Source organism: Juglans microcarpa x Juglans regia, chromosome 4D (genome assembly GCF_004785595.1).
Source record: "Juglans microcarpa x Juglans regia isolate MS1-56 chromosome 4D, Jm3101_v1.0, whole genome shotgun sequence".
Taxonomy (NCBI): Eukaryota; Viridiplantae; Streptophyta; class Magnoliopsida; order Fagales; family Juglandaceae; genus Juglans; species Juglans microcarpa x Juglans regia.
This window is the reverse complement of record NC_054600.1, coordinates 19065521-19083257: the sequence shown is the minus strand read 5'-3', so window position 1 is coordinate 19083257 and position 17737 is coordinate 19065521.

Below are 17737 nucleotides of genomic sequence, written 5' to 3'. Positions count from 1 at the left end.
TGAGGTTAGGGCTTTGATTTGTGAGGTGAATAATAAAGAGGAGTGTTGATTTGGACCCCTGATAAACGAGGGGAGTTTTCTACCAAGTCAGCTTGGGAGATTATTCATGTTTGATTCCCAAAAATTGATGGTGCGTCTTGGATCTGGAATAAATGGTTGCCCGGAAATATATCTATTTGTATGTGGAAAGCTTACTTTAATTGCCTAAGTGTGGACGATCAAATCCACAAGCTTCATATTCCAGCCGTCTCTTATTGTAATTGTTGTGAAAACTGGCAATGTGAAGATCTTAATCATGTCATGGGTAGTGGAGATTTTGCTAGTGCCCTTTGGATGAAAGTGTCTGCCGAGATGGGGCTTCCGTTTGTGGCTATTCAAAGTTAGAGGGAACCTATTTCATCTTGGTTTCGACATGCTACGCGTAAGTCCCAAGTAGGGATCCTCATCGGCTTACTTCCGTCCATTGTTGTGTGGAGATTGTGGCAATGTAGATGTACGGCCCGAATGGAAAATAGGAGAGAATCTATGAATGAAGTTTGGCACTCGATTAAATTCTGAGTGCATGTGGTGATGGACAGTATCTCTAAAGTTGCTGAGTTGAGTACCAGGGATTCCAGGCTTCTAGCTAGTCTTGAAATTCCCCTTGTCTTTCCTAAGCATAAAAGTGAAAAAGTGGTTTGGTGGTCCAAACCGACCCATGGCCGTGTCAAATTGAATGTGGATGAGAGTAGTCTGGGAAATTCAGGGAGTGGAGGCGGTGGTGGAGTGCTTCGTGACAGGGATGGTAAAATTATTTTTGCTTTCTCTAAACCTTTCGAGCCATGCACCAATACAGAGGCTGAACTTCATGCCTTGCTTGAAAGGCTTCGTCTTTGCAGAATTGCCGATTGGAGGGAGGTTGATATTGATTGTGACTCTCATGTGGTTGTTTCCTTGGTTAATTCAAGAAATTGCTCCATTTGGTATTTGTGGGATTTTTGGGACCATATTGTTAACCTTCTTGAGGTGATGGAAATTGAGTGTAACCATTGCTTCAGGGAAGGGAACTTAGTGGCAGATTCCTTAGCAAAGGAGGGCGCGTAGGGTGTGGATATGTTTTACCTGGATATTCAGAGTCTTCCTCCTGATATTAGAGGCCTTGCTAAACTGGACAAATTGGGTTTAACTTACATTCGTATTTAGTATCTATGCTGGGTCGTTTTGGTGGTGCATATTTGTGGCTTGTTTGCGTCTGGCAGGTTTGTTTTTCTTGTTTTTTGCTAGACATGTTTAAAGGTTTTTTCTAGGCATGTTTAGAGGTTGGTTCTCTAGGCTTATTTAGAGTTGTTTCCGCTTTGGTTTTTTTGGTGGTTTGTGTTTGGGAGTGATTTAAATGTAATCTCCCAAATGTTTTTCTTGTTCCACAGTATTCATCTACCATAAGTGAGGAATTCTTTAATAAACTTGGGACGGGGCACTATTGGACATGTGGCTATTGGCTTTTTTTGAAAAAAAAAAAAACATTCATTGAACATAGAAGATTTCAAATTAAACAAGATCAAGTAAATAATTAACAACTAGACTTAAGCAACAAGAGTTTTTCCTAAAAATTCTAATCAATTTCAATCATATTCTTATCATAGGCTTTTTATTCATCAAACCATACTGTTTTTACTATCATTGTTATTAATATTAATATTATTATTATTAAATAAATAAAATAATATCTTTTCCCCAAACATAACTATCACATTGTCCTCAATAGGAAAAATGAAGAAAAACTAAAGCAAAGAATAAGAGAAGGTAAGAGATGTTCCCCTTGAAGGTGCAGCCATGTACCCCTTGGAGATCTCCCTTGCCTCTTTGTTCCTCCCAAAAGTGCTTTATTTAAAGTCTGCATCCACATATGGTTTTAATCTCTGTCAATTTACTTTAAATGTGCCTTTCGTCTCGTGATGGACTTCAATCGCCCCATAGGAAGAAATACGAATCACCACAAACGGTTCTGACCATCTAGAGCGCAACTTTCCCGAGGAAGAGTCGAAGTCTTGAGTTAAATAATAAGACTTTATGCCTGACTTCGAACTCCCTTCTGAGAATATGCTTATCGTGCCAACTTTTAGTTTTATCTTTGTAAATCTGAGCATTCTCATAAGCATCATTGTGGAACTTAACTGCTTGTAAATCAAAGTTCAGTGTTCTTGCCGTCCAATAAGCTCTGTGTTCTAGCTCCACAGGTAGATCACAGGCTTTTCCATAAACGAGTCGATAAGGCAACATCCTGATCAGTGTTTTAAGTGTTGTCTGATAGGCCCATATCACGTCATCTAACCTTCTTGTCCAGTCTGTCCGAGAGATACTCACGGTCTTCTCCAGTATGCGTTTCAGCTCCCAATTAGACACCTCGACCTGGCTGCTCGTTTGAGGATAGTATATTGTCACCACATAATGGGTAACTCCATACTTAAATAGTAGTGCTTCAAATTGGCGATGGCAAAAATGCATCCCACCATCACTGATTATGGTCCACAGAGTACCAAATCGGGAAAATATGTTCTTCCACAAGATATTCACTACGACCCTCACATCATTGGTTGGCAAGGAGACCACTTCTACCCATTTGGAGACATAATCTACAGCAACCAAGATAAATTTGTTAGAATATGAGTATGGCAAAGGACCCATGAAATCAATACCCCAAACATCAAATAGTTCAATCCCTAAAATATTGTTTAAAGGCATATTATGTTTTCTAGAAATGTTATCAACCCTTTGACAATGATTACATAAATTAACAAAATTAAAAGTCTTTAAAAATAGTCGGCCAATAAAAGCCGTATTGTAAAACTTTCACTGCTCTTTTTGCACCACCAAAGTGGCCGCCCGCTTCCAATGAGTGGCAGTGTCTAAGTATGCTCTCCATCTCCTCCTCGGGCACACATCTCCTGATTATCCGGTCTGTGCAATGCCAGTATAGAAAAGGTTCCTCCCAAAAATAATATTTCAAATCGAAAAAGAACTTCTTCTTTTGTTAATATGTCATCTCGGTTGGTAGAACTCTAGATACCAAATAAATTACCATGTCAGCATACCATGAAACGACTTATATAGCCATTAATTGCTCATTCAGGTAGGTCTCATTAATTGAAAATTTCTCCTCACCAGCCGCCTCTTTAAGCTCAAGACGAGATAAGTTGTCGACCGCTACATTCTCAGTACCTTTCTTATATTTTATTTCCAAATTGAACTCTTATAATAGCAAAATCCATCTTAACAGTCTTGGTTTGGCATCCCACTTCAACAACAAGTATTTAAGAACTGAGTGACAGGTGTAGACGACCATCTTTGAACCTATAAATAAGAACGAAATTTGTCAATGGCAAACACAACTGCTAACAATTCTTTTTCAGCAGTAGCATAATTAAGTTGAGTTTCTGTTAAGGTCTGACTTGCATAATAAATAACATAAAAAAATTTATCTTTTCTCTACCCCAAAACAACCCCTATAGCATAATCGCTAGCATCAGACATTAATTCAAAAGGTAAATTTCAATTCGATGACACAATGTAGGTGCTTAAATTAATTTCTTTTTTAATGTTTTAAAAGCATGCAAACATTCATTAGAAAACTCAAACCGAATATCTTTAATCAACAGATTGCAAAGAGGTTTAGTAATTTAGAAAAAATCCTTAATAAGCTGATAATAGAACCCGGCGTGACCCAAGAAACTTCTCGCACCCTTCACATTGGTCAGTAGTGGGAGTTTGTCAATAACTTCTATCCTTGCTCGGTCGACCTCGATTCCATTGAAGGAAATGCGATGGCTAAGCATTGTTCCTTCCTCGATCATGAAGTGACATTTTTTTCAATTTAAAACAAGATTTGTCTCCTTGCAGCTCTGTAAAACCAAAGATAAATTAGATAAGCAATTATCAAAAGAGTGACAAAAAATCGAGAAGTCATCCATGAAGACTTCTAAAAATTTTTCCACCATGTCTGAGAAGATGTACATCATGAATATTTAGAAAGTGGCTAGCGCATTGCAAAGACCAAAAGGTATGTGCCTATATGCAAAAGTTCCATGAGGACTGTTGAAAGTGGGTTTTTCTTAATTATCCAGTGCAATGGCTATTTGATTGTAACTAGAATATCCATCTAGAAAACAGTAGTAAGCGTAGCCGGCAAGTCTTTCTAATATTTGATCAATAAAAGGTAAGGGAAAATGGTCTTTTCGAGTTGCATCATTCAGTCTTCAATAGTCTATGCATACTCGCCATCCCATGACTGTCCTCACCGATATGAGTTCATTATTGTCATTCTTGGTCATGGTTATCCCTCCTTTCTTTAGGACGACTTGCACTGGACTTACTCATGCACTATCTGAGATTGGATAAATGATCCCGGCATCTAAAAATTTCAATACCTCTTTATGCATCACTTCTTGCATCGATGGATTCAATCTCCTCTGGGGTTGGACAATTAGTTTAAAATTATCCTCCATTAAAATCTTGCGCATGCAAATTGAAAAACTAGTTTCTTTGATGTCCGAGATGATCCAACCCAAGGCCATCTTGTGTTCCTGCAAGACTCTCAACAACTTCTCTTCCTCTACATCACTCAAGAAACTGTTAATAATAACTGAAAAAGTAGAGTCCTCGCCTAAGAATGCGTATCTTAAATTTGATGGAAGCGGTTTGTGTTCAAACTTGGGTGGTTCCTTACTTGGAGATGTCGGTCGAGATGAACTTAGCTCTTCCACCTTCAATTTTATTGAAGGAGAAATGGATGGTATAGCTTCCAAATATCTCTCACACTCCCTAACATCTTCATCTTTGGATTTAATAGATGTAGAGTGAGCAAGACATACCTCAAATAGTAGCTTTGGAAATTTGGCTCCATAAGTCTCGTCGGTTATGACCCAGTCTCAGTCACTTATTTAAAAATAGAGTGTACCTCGGAAGGGAATCCCATAGATTTAAATACGTCAAAAGTGACTTATTCCTCGCTGACCCTCAAAATGAGTTTCACTTATTGGACATCAATTAAGGTTCTCCCCATCGCAAGGAAAGGTCAGCCCAATATCAAAGGGATCTCCTTGTCCTCCTCCATATCAAGTACAATGAAGTCGGTTGAAAAGATGAACTTATCAACTTTCACCAGTACATCCTCAATGAGTCCTCTTGGATATTTAATAAATATGTCTGTCAACTATAGACATGGTGGTCTGCTTTGCTTCTCTAAGACCTAGTTTTCTAAAAACAGAGAGAGGTACTAAATTAATATTTGCCCCTAAGTCACATAAACCTTTATCAAAATATGAATTTCCTATAAAGAAATGGATCATGAAACTCTCTGGATCTTTCAACTTAGGCAGCAGCTTCTTTTGTAAAATCGCACTGCTCTCCTCAGTCAGCATTACAATCTCATGCTCCTCCAACTTCCACTTATTTGATAATATATCTTGCAAAGATTTTGCATATTTAGGCATTTGCTCTAAAACTTTAATGAGAGGAATATTAATATGCATTTGCTTAAATATACTCTGAAATTTAAAGAACTGATTATCAATCTTATTTTTTCTTAATCTTTGAGGAAAATGAATTGGTGGATTATAAATTGAAGGAGAATAAGTTTTAGATATAAACTCATTGGATTTCTTGGGTGTTGCAACCACTTTATTCGTTTTAGTCTTCTTAGCTTGCTGGTCGGTCGCATCCTGCTCTATTCTTTCACCTCGTACTCTGTTTCCTTCTTCTCGAACTCCACATTTTCGGCAGCTTCGACATCTCGCTCGGTATTTACTGTCTGTGGTTGGTCATATGTCTGCCCAGTTTTCAATGTTATGACTTTGACATGTTCTTTTGGATTGCTCATAGTATTCCTTGGTAAAGTCCCTGTTGTCCTCTCAGTAAGCATGTTTGAGAGCTGACTGATTTATGCCTTAAGATTGCGAATTGAAGTCGAGTTGTTTTGGATCACCATATCAGTCTTTTGTATGTACTGCATAAACATATTCTCAAGTATCGGTTTCTTCTCTTACTGTGGAAACTATTTAGGTGGTTTGGACAGCCCTTGATTATTGGTCCATGAAAAGTTAGGGTGATTTCTCCATCTGGGACTGAACGTGTTTGAATAAGGATTGTTTTGACGTTAAAAATTTGACACGTAATGGGCTTGTTCATAACTCGGTTGGGCAAAAGGATTCGTCACTTGGCAATCTACACTTGAATGACTTCCTGCGCAATAATCACAAACAGCATTAGTTTGAATAACATTAGCATTCATCTTACCTAGTTGTTGTGATAGATTTGACATCTGCACCGCCAATGTGGTAATAGAACCAAGTTCAAGAACTCCAGTTGTCTTTCTTGGCATTGTTCTCTCTGTAGACCATTGATAGTTGTTGGATGATAATTCTTCCAGAAGTTCATATGCGGCTTCATGGTTTTTAAAGTGTTTTAAAGAAAATGGATGTCGAACCCACAGAGAATAATTATGCTATTGAGTGTTGAAATTTAATAAATAAATTACTATTTGGAAAACTAAAATTTGAATAATAGATTATCTAAATTAAACTCAAGAAGACAACATTAAAATTAAGATTTTAAAGATAATAAGAATAAATCTAGAGCTTTTGATTTCACCTAGCAAATCCCACACAATTTATTCTTCCTTATTATATAATTTCAATTATTCCAAGTTGATGATAAAAATCTTTTAACCATTCAATATTTTCTCTCAAGCAATACCAAAAATATCTCCAACTAATAAGCTCATATCTCTATATGAATTTAACTAATTGGAGACATATTAAGTTCTTTGGATTTTTCTTAAAAAAATTACACTAGTCGCGGTAAAGTTTCTATTCCTTCGCTCAACTAATGGTGCTTAATCCTAGAGTTTTAATCACAAATCACCTCTCGGTCTCATTGTGATTCAATAGATCGTACAACAATTAGCTAAAAAATTGCAAGCATTAATAATAAGGCATAAACACTCAATAATGGAAATATTGAAATAAAATAACTTAGAACATAAATTGTATATTCAATGCTAGACTACATCAAAGATTTAGAAAATAGAATTAGTTCATAATGAAACTGAAAAGAAAAATAATAAAACTAGTGTTCTTCGTTGGAGTCAATTGATGAAACATGCAGCTCTCGCCTCTGCTTTCCTAGATCTGCCCCTTGAAAGAAACTTAAAGAATAAACACTAGACTACTTTTACTCTAAAACTCCAAAACTCTCTCTATTTATCCCACAAGACGAGATTAAATAGATGTCAAAACTCAAATCTGGAAACAAAATAAATGCAGCTACAATTTAGCCTAAAGATCTGGAAAATAGTTTCTAAAGATAAATGTTAATATAAAAGAAGATTATCCCAAGAATAACGGGATTATCCAAAATTGAAGATTCAGTGATATGCGGCTTGATTTCTAGAGTTAGGGAGGATTTGGTGCTCAACAGATTCTTTGCGGAACTCAGAAGGGTCCCACCAGGTAGATGCCATGTGCTCTAAATATAACTGGTTTCCTTGCCAACCGAGAGGAAAGACTCCCGACCAGGATGATAGAACCCTCTTTCCAACCTACCGAGTAGTAAAGCTGCTCGCCTTTACTAGTTGTTGCCCACGATGTCGTTTTGATTGATCTTATAAGTTGGTCTGTTAGACTAGTCACCTAATCTAACCGCCCAAAACCTTGTCGCCAAGTTCTTGCCCAAATTTCCTCAGATCTCTTCAAATCTCGTTACCTCTCATCGATCTAGATCTGTAGTCTCTTCTTTTGTACCAAAATGCTCTCCTTTCATACTAAATCTTCTCATTCCTTCAAATCCAAGAAAATAAAGAAAAATACATAGAAATAAAATAACATCAATAGAATTAAAGGAAAACTGACACTTTTCATAAATAAAAGAGTAATAAAAATCACATAAAAATAACACTTATCAATTCTCATTTGGGAGTAAACTCTAGCATACAAATTGTTCCCTCCAAACTTATTTGGATGGATGAACTAGTAGTATAATCTCTCATTTGGTAGTAGATCTTGACATACAAGTTGTTTCCTCCTACTTCACTTTAATGGATGAATTAGTAGTATCATCAAAATCCACCTTTGGGAGTACATCTTGACACACAAAATTCTTAACTCCATCATACCCATCATTAGCTTTGGGCAACCATTTTTTTCCTCAATTTTGGTGCAAACCATTTGCCCCATATGAGATAAATAATTATATATATATATATATATATATATGGCCAACCATACAATAAAATCATAGAAAACAATAATTGAGAATTTTATAACTAATAGCCATAATTCAAGTCCAAATAGCTCATACAATTATATTGCTTAACATACAATAAAATTCATAGGAAGCAATAATTAAGAATTTTTATAACATATAGCCATAATTCAAGTGCAAATAATTCATATTTTTATATGGCCTACCATAGAATAAAATACATAAGAAACAATAATTATGAATCTTATAACTAATAGCCATAAATCAACTTTAAATAATTCATAGATTTATTAAACAATAAAGCACAATGTAATACCAGGGCCTAGCCCGAGTTAGCTTTTTAAATATTTTTGGGCTTATGTGTATAAAAAACCCAATTGAGTTTCGAGTATTTTTTTGAAATAGACTATAGGCCTAAAATATTTGTTTTGGTGGATTATGATTTTTCTTTGGATTTGATAATTAGGTTAAAAAAAATTTTATGGGCCGAAAATATTTTTAGACAAGGTGTAGGAATTAATCATTACTGTTTATGTCATTTTAAACTGTTCATGTACTGTTCACTGTCAGTATTCCCTATTTATTACTATTTATTTAAGTTGATGTTTTTAAAATTTAGAGATGAAATATAGTGTTTGGATAGAGAAAATTACTATATGGTACAGTTGAGATGAAAACTGGCTAACCAAACCGGGCCTTAATAATGTTGAATGAAACTGTATATGTGAAGTCGGCAGGACATTTCTCCCATTATTATGTTAAATCACTACAGTCCTAGAAATTTAAATTGACTGACACAGATAAATTTTAAGGTGTAGATTACATTCTAAAAAAATAAACATAGAAAAAATTAAAAATAAAAGGAAAGTTTTAAAAGTGTAAAGTTGGTGAAAGCTTAAGGCCAAATAAAGTTATAATATGAATCCGTGCTTCTGCCAATATTAGATATCTTTCCTCATAGTTGGAATATAATTCTTTGCTCAAAACTCAAGAAAAGCCTGAAGTTATAGGTGAAAAACATGGAAGCATGCTAAAATAAAGGGAAGAAAAGTTGGGCGGATCTAAATTCTTAGACAACTAAGCTGATTATCATTGATTCTCTCTCTCTCTCCCCCCACTTCTTTATCTTTTTCTTTTTATGATTCTTCGGATTGGCATGCATGCAAGAGTACATATAACTTTTATGTAAAATTATATTAATCACGTCAAATGAGTAGTTATGTATTTTAGTACAACCCATTTATATGAAACAAACAAATTTAAACAAGTCTGGTCGTGTTAACATATTTATAATTAATTATTAAACGAGTCAAAACTGGTAATACGACACGATTTGTTATCTAAATGGGTTGAGTTAGGGTTTGGAAGTTTAACACATTCCTAGTTTAATGGATTGGGTTTGGATTAACCTATATAGTCGAATGTTCATGACTTGATACGACCCGAAAACACGATTTGCCACAAAGAGACTTACTATTCTGGGGTTCGTGCATAGAGAAAAGGGAGAAATAGAACAATGTACTAGTGGTGAAAGGAGGGATGGTGTGGGTTTGTCGACTATAATTTTGTGCAATAAAGAGAGAGATTATGTAACACCCGTCATTGTGGTGAGACTATTTATAAAATAACTTTAGAAATGACAATGGGAATTACCGTTCGTCTTAAAAAAATTTTACTTTCACACCCAGGGTGCAAGACTCTACATTATAAAATAAAATATGCTTGAGAATAAAAGAGATTTACAACAGAAAACATTAATCTTTAAAGTAAAAAGGCCTCTCATACAATTAAACCCTCATGCCTAGACTTTCGTGCCCTTCCCCTTAGGCCATGTCCGTCGTGACGCATACTGCTCATTCAGTTCCTATGGGGGAAGGGGCATGCATAAAAACTAAAATGAGTCGATGACTTGTAAGCATTACTTCATACAGTTAAAATATACTAACATAGGTTTTCATTCATACATTCATCATTCCATACACACTATACGTACATGCATATGTGCATTCATTTGAAAACGTCACTGAATAGGATTTTTCTTTAAAAATGGACTTTCTTTTCGTAAAACGTTTCTCCCGTCAGTGCCTTCATTTCTTAAAAAATGCGATTCATTCATACATTTATACATTCTTTCTTATCACTTTCATTGGCCGGTACACATTGTTACACCTTGTGTGTTAGGGTCACGGTCTTTTGGACCCAGACTCCTCCCGTGGCCACGGGTTGGGAATCCCTTTTACCGTAAGGGAGCAACACTGGATGCACTATCAGTACTACTTAACCGGCATTGCAATCTGCCAGTCCTTTGGTACCCTTTTCATTCATTCATATAGTCTTTACGTATTTTCATGCATTAAATGTTCATTTCATTCTGTCCTTTCATTTCAGTCCTTTTTAGTCCTTTCTTTTCAGTTCATTTCAACTCTATCTTTTCAGTTCATTTATGGAAAAACGTCATTTAAAAGTGAGAGCTTAAAGATCATCTTTCATGACATCCATAAAGCATTAGTTCGTAATGACCTTTTAAAATACTTTCTTCGCATCATTCAAAGCATCGCTTAAAGCTCGAGGCATAAGCCTCAACATTTCTTTTCTTGGAAAATACATGCAATAAATACAGCATATAGTCATCCATTTACATGCATACAATTAATACTTTGGTTGCGTAGAAATGGGCTACTAAGGAGGGTCGTACATACGTATATCTTTGAACACTTAGCATACTTTCATAAAACATCTTTCGTGTCTTTTTGTAAGGCATCATAAAGGAAAAGCATTTCATTTTCATTTCGTATATTTTAGAAAACTCTAGAAGAGTATGAACGTAATACTTACTTGGACTCCATATTACTTTCATATCACGTAGTCCATTCATGTGGGTGTCAGATGGAAACCTACATGTATATACATAATTTTGACGTCATTCTTTATCTAATGCATAAGCAACTGAACTAAAAGTAGAACTACAATTCACTTGGAACATTCCCCTTCTATCACGTGCTCTTACGTGCCTTTAATATGTTAAAACCTTTGGGATCAACTTACGGTCACTACCTCTTTCAAACTCAAGGTCTTACCTCAAGTGCTCATTCACTAAAGTGAACCCATGATTCACCTTAGGACTAAGACACTAAGACATTCGTCATACTCTTCCTATTGGACACGGAGTCACGCATCCCAATTCTAGACAATACACCCATCACTACCTTCGTGAACCTTAGCTCACACTAAATTCTCATTCCCAGCCATACACGCCACACGGCTTTAAGCCAACTCTGAGGCTTAAGCACTGTGTAACTATGCTTAGGATAGATCACCCATTACATATGGTGAATTCGACCGGCACATGTGTCTTTCCAGATTACACATTTACCTTACCCATTTATCACCTAAGACCAACATATAACACGTTGATCACATGCTCGTAGGGACAAGTGCCATACCTCGATACCAACATTCTCTTAACCCAGCTAGCATGACTCTTCATGCTACCCGTCACATGCTACCCGTCCCTTTTGACAGTTTATCCCAACACTTAACATGACAAGTCTCCATTCACCACTATGCCTTAAGTCACATCATATAGCTCAAGACTACTCCCAAGCTACACCATGACCTTGTTGCGTCACCTGATATCCTGCTATGTCATTTCTACTCCAACTCTTAACTCATCGTGAGTACAGTCCCTCATGTACTCCTGTCACATCGTGACATCTTGTCACATTCCTGCTACGCCACTCCTATGCTAACCCCTCACCCATCATAAGCACAACTGCTAGTAACCATGTCACTTCGTGGCATTCCCCAATCATGCTTCCGTTGTGTACTCTTACATTTGTTCTGCCACTTCACACATACACCCAACCATAAGTCAACAAAGGTGACACCTGTCACCTCAGAATACAGATCACGTCTTAACTACCTCGAGACACTGTTCCACAGTTCCCAACACTACTTGTCACACTCTACGCCCATCAACTACACGACCATCCTTGTCTCTGTGACACGCCACACTGTGTATCGCTGCACCTCATGGAGTACACTCCACATGTACTCCCTTCACACACACTACGACCCATCACCACTACGGCATACGTGCCATATGGTGCATCACTCTATCACATGTAGTACACTCCACATATACTCCATTCACACATGCTGCGCTACACAGAGTACATGTGGAATGTACTCTTCCCAATCCACACTTCACAGCACAGTCCACAACACTACATAGCATAGTTCTCAATTACGCTCAACACTTCACATACACAACACATTACATCACCACACGATATAGCAAACTCCATAATACTAACAGCATAGTCCACAACTTAACCAACCAACTAACGTAATTAACGAGGGATAGAGGGTTAAACCATCGTCACAATTGATGACGTCGAAAGAGTCGTACGTGGCAGCTAACCCACGTACAGTGGCCATTTGGGCCCTTGAAGATGGCTACAGGTGCGGATCTATGCATAGGAGGGTTGGGTTGTGGTCTTGGGTGATGGTCTCATGGTGGTGGTCGATGGCCTGGATGGCCATGTACGGAGGCACTAGGTGCTACGCACTGTGAAGCCGTGCGTGAGGGGTTATGTGCATGTCAACTGAGAAGGTGGCTGCGAGATGGAGGCTGGGTTCAGTGGTGGGAGCTCGCCGACGTGAGAGGACGCCGATGGTGGTGGCGATAAGACCTTGCGGCGCACGGCGGGGCCGAACTGGGCTGAGGGAGAATCGGGTGAAAGGGAGGGGAGCTTGCAGCATACGCGTGAGGGATAGGGAAGGGAAAAGTGACAGAGAAAGAGAGAGGGGTCTGGGTTTTAATCCTAACCCTTTATCTTGGGAACTTCAAAACGATCAAACGGTGGGCTTTAAATACTGATTTGAAAATGCATAAACATTAAATTAATTAAAAGCACTGAAATGAATTAAGATAAAATATTATTTAACTAAACTTTAGTTTATAAAATAATATTTCTTCATCATTAATAAAATGATGAAGTCTTATTTAATAACTTTAAAAGAATAAAACCATTCAATTAATCAGAGTTTTCAACATAATTTAAATCTCATAATATTTTAAATAACTGAAATCATTTTAATATTTTAAAAATGATTTCCCACAATTATAATATTTTTGGAGCTCTTAAAAAATATTATAATTTTCTTATTTAAGATTAAGCTTAGTTCAATAATACTGGAAATACCCCATATAAATATTTTCAGGACATTTCAAATATTCGAAGGCTTTAAAACACTAGCTTACTTTAGAAATCACATAATATCTTTAAAACATGCCATCAGAATTTGACATGCATAACGAGACTCATAATCGAATTTGCTTACGTCAGAAAGAAGGAGCTGGGTGTTACAGATTAATAGTGAGAGAGATACTAATAGAGAGAGATAGACGGAGATTAACTATGTCGGACTTACCGGCGTCGACGTGATCGTGGTGTAGATGCTTGACAGGTAGTCGCAATGTGTGGTGGGGGTGGCCATCTACACTTTGTGTACTGTAAGGAACAAATACATCTTAGGGCTAAGTGAGAGAACAAAGAACATGAGAGAATGATGCTCACCTTGTCAATCTAGAATCTAACGAGGGAGCTTGTGTGATGCCTACATGCTCCGTTTGGATTTGACAAAACTTGAAGTATCGTGACATGCAATACAAGGTTGCATACTCACCCATTCATGGCATGTGTCTAAAAGTATGCAATATCTGCAGTAGATGATTTTTTTAGCAATATACAAGTGCCAGAAGATTATATTCCAGAACATAATAATACCTCATAAATTCACATAACCCATAAGTCAAAACATAGTTTAGACCAGTCTTTATCACAATAATTACAAGAGACAACACTCCATAAATAAAAACAGGATAACAAACTGCTAAATTAAACCACTAAGCCGCTTGCATAGCTCGGCCATAATATCTACAATCACATCCAAGAAATGGAGCATCGGCACAATTGGCTCCTCATTGTTTCTCTATCGTCTATTCGATCTTGTCCAACTGATTGGGTGCGGATTCTCCAAGTTTTGACAAATCGTCTACCATTCCAAGGGCAATGGTAATTATGACTACCCAATGAGAATTTTACAAATTTCAACAAGTGAGCTACTAAACTACCTACAGCATACATATTTATGCATGATAGTAAAGTGACATGCATGGATAATAACATGGCACTACAACAGTTTGACTAGTTTGGGATGAACTTTTTCATCCCAAAAAATAGCAATTTCGTCCCAAAGCAGGTTTTGGGACGAAAAAAAGTGCCGCAAAGTCATCCTAATGTCTTTGTCCTGGAAAGTTGTGGCGCCCCCAACACCTACTTGGGATTAGACGGTGACTAAGATGCCGAGACATGTAATACAAGACTATACACTCCTCATACATGACAGATAATATGCTATGCACCTAGGTACACTAGTAGTATGCAATGACGATGAAGCAAAAAAATTAATAAAATTAGGATAACTAAGCAACGCGATAAGCAATTGCAAAGCACATGGCACCATAAACTAATATCATAACCCAAAATATTGTCTTAACGTAAACATAGGCCTTAAAGGCATAATATCCCAAAAAGCATGAAGCATAATTTTAAAATTTCCAATACACGAAATTCCCACAAAAGAAACATAAGTCCACAAAAGTTGGTCATAAATGTTGATGCCTTCCTTCTCTTTTTTTTTTTTTTTTTCCTTCTTTTCATAAAATACCTAAACTCCAGTACTCTTCATAACCATTGTCCAATCAGGAGATAGACACCAAAAGACCCCATGGGATTGCTGAGACTCGGGCGGCAACAGATCTAAATCCTTTGCTACTACCTTCGCATCAGCCGAAGCCTTAAGGGCTCACTCTAAAATATGTAGACAACTGGTCCATATTCCACTAAAACTTGGTTTGATAGATCGTAGCTTCAATTTCTATCTCACTAATACTATGTAACATCTCCTTGAGTAGCTTAGCCGTATGAATTAATGCATCCACAGTGTAGTCTTGACGAGCCTGAACAGTGAACTCATCTTCTATTGGAGAACTGTCCTGGTTCATGTTTCCTGGGTATCTGGGGTACCTGTTACAACTTCTACCATTCCGGTTGGGGAATGGTAATGGAAACTACCACAATAAGATTTCAAGAAATCTCAGCAAATAATCACACAACATACCACAGTTAATACAAGCATACAAAAAATATATCATATTTGCATGCATGGACATATACTTGACTTATGCCTTAACCAGAACTTGACTTATGCACTTGACTATTTGCAAAAGACTTGTAACAGGGATTTAAACTTTTCATAAAAAGCTCTTAACTTTTTTCTTTATTCACGTGATCTTATTCAGAACTTGTCTTATTAGAACATATCACATGATTTTCATCGAGTGATCCTTATCATATGAGCTCTTATACTTGTTCAGAGGGTGGACACAACACGGCTCCCCTCCTTGTTATTGAGCTGAATTATTGTATATTTTATACATTTAGAACCAATATATTTTATTTATTTTATTACATTATTATTGGTTTTAGGTGAAAAAATAGTTAAGATGAATAAATCCGAATTGTGATTTAAATTGGTTAATAGCATGATTTATGCTTAATTTTATAACTTGTGATTTAATTGGATAATGTTCGTTCACATGCACAACATATTTTTTTTATATTCTATTCTTTTATTTTATTTTATTTTATTTCATTTTATTTATTTTCTAATATTTATTTATTTTTATATAGGCAAAGAAATGCATGAGAAAAGTCATAAAAAAAAAAGAAAAAAAAAAAAAAAGCAACCTCCTGGTCTCTCACATGCAGATAACTCACACGGAAAAGCAAAGAAAAAAAAAAAGAAACTCACACATGCAAACGCAAGAGGAGGAATTAAAAATGCACACAGCTCTTTAACTAAACAGGACTCACGGAAGCAAAGGGGGATATTTTTTTTCTTTCTTTTTCATACAGACAAAGAAACTCACACATGCAAACGCAAGAGGAGGAATTAAAAATGCACACAGCTCTTTAACTAAACAGGACTCACGAAAGCAAAGGGGGATATTTTTTTCTTTCTTTTTCATACAGACAAAGAAGTAACGCACGCAGTGCCACTTGAAGAATCTCGAGGATCCAACTGCTGCGCTCCAGCCTTCTCCTTCATTGCCTACCACCTCCATCTCTATTCATTTGGCTTACTCTTTTCACTCTTTACTATTTATTTAATTTTACTTTAAAGTTTGTGATATATTTTTGAGATATTTGGCTTAGACTTTTGGGCATTTTATTTGCTGTTTATTTATTTCGTGTTATTTATTTATTTCGCTTCTTTAAGCTTTCATTTAACAGTGATTACAATTGCTATAGATTAATTTTGAGAATTTGTGATTTGAATACAATGATGAATTCTAGAATCTTGATTTTGGGACTTTTCAATTCTCAATTTGTATTTTGTCAATTAATTTCTAATATAGTTTAATTCTTAGATTAGTTTTATTAATCTCTTAGTTCCATTGCATATTAGATTAATTAAACCTTAATTGAGACTAAAATAATTTATGTTCTATTGTATAATTTTCAGATTAATTAAGATTGTTTAGTTTAGTTGATTTTTTTTTATTGTTAATTTCAATTTATTAGTCTTTTACATTTCATTTCGACACTCAAAAATCTAAAAATATGAATCTAGTCCATGACTAGTGCCCTTTTCATTCTTGTTGCACTCTTCTATTCATTGCACATACCATCATTTTTATTATCTCTTTGTGAATATTTTTACCATTTTAAACTAGTTTGATTTTAAATAATTTTCCCTGAGGAGATGATCTAGGAATTTATTCATAATTATTACGCGACATCCTCCTGCACTTGGGATAGCCTTTATGCTGCTCATTTTTGAGTTAGTCAAGTTTTTGGCGCCGTTGCCGGGGATAGTTGCTTAACGTAAATTTAGACTCGTTATTTTTATTTTTATTTTTTATTTTTATCTCAAATGCTTCTTTCAATATCTTAATTCTGATTACACATTTCACTTGTCATCTACTACTCAGTCACTTGAACCTTACTTATGATATTTGGACAGATGTTTCATGTTATGGATGAGGGACAATTCAAACGGGTTGGTTAGAGTTACATCGAGCACTGAGAGTAGTATACACAGGTCAGAGATAGATAGCTCTTCTATTCTTTCTACAGACGTGGACATTGAAATTGAACAAAACATGGCTGCACCTGCACCACGCACTCTTAGGGATTATTTGCAGCCCACTTGCACCACTACACCATCATGCATTATTTTACCTAATGATGCGCCTAATTTTTCTCTTAAGCATGGTATGATGTCAGTGATACCTCAGTTTTTCTAAGAATACATGTGACGATCGAAACATGGAGGATAAATTCCCCCTTCACTATTCGATCTCATGGGTTTATCTTAGAAATATCTTACCCTAAGATATTTCTAAGAAAATAGTAGCAAGTGTGTTCTC